Here is a 277-nt window from a genome sequence, read left to right on the forward strand (position 1 = left end):
ACCAAGGGTGCATTAAAAAAAAAAAAAAAAGTAATATTGTGAAATGTTATTGCAATTTATAACTGGTTTCTATTCTAATATATCTTAAAAAGTAATTTATTCCTGTGATGGCAAAGCTGAATTTTCAGCTTCATTACTCCAGTCTTCAGTGCCACACGATCCTTCAGGAATCATTCTAATATGCTGATTTGCTCAAGAAACATTTCTCATTATTATTAATGTTGAAAACAGTTGTGCTGTTTTTTTTGTGGGGAGATATATATATATATATATATAT

This window comes from Sinocyclocheilus rhinocerous, unplaced genomic scaffold, assembly GCF_001515625.1.
Source record: "Sinocyclocheilus rhinocerous isolate Xijiao unplaced genomic scaffold, SAMN03320098_v1.1 scaffold1965, whole genome shotgun sequence".
Taxonomy (NCBI): Eukaryota; Metazoa; Chordata; class Actinopteri; order Cypriniformes; family Cyprinidae; genus Sinocyclocheilus; species Sinocyclocheilus rhinocerous.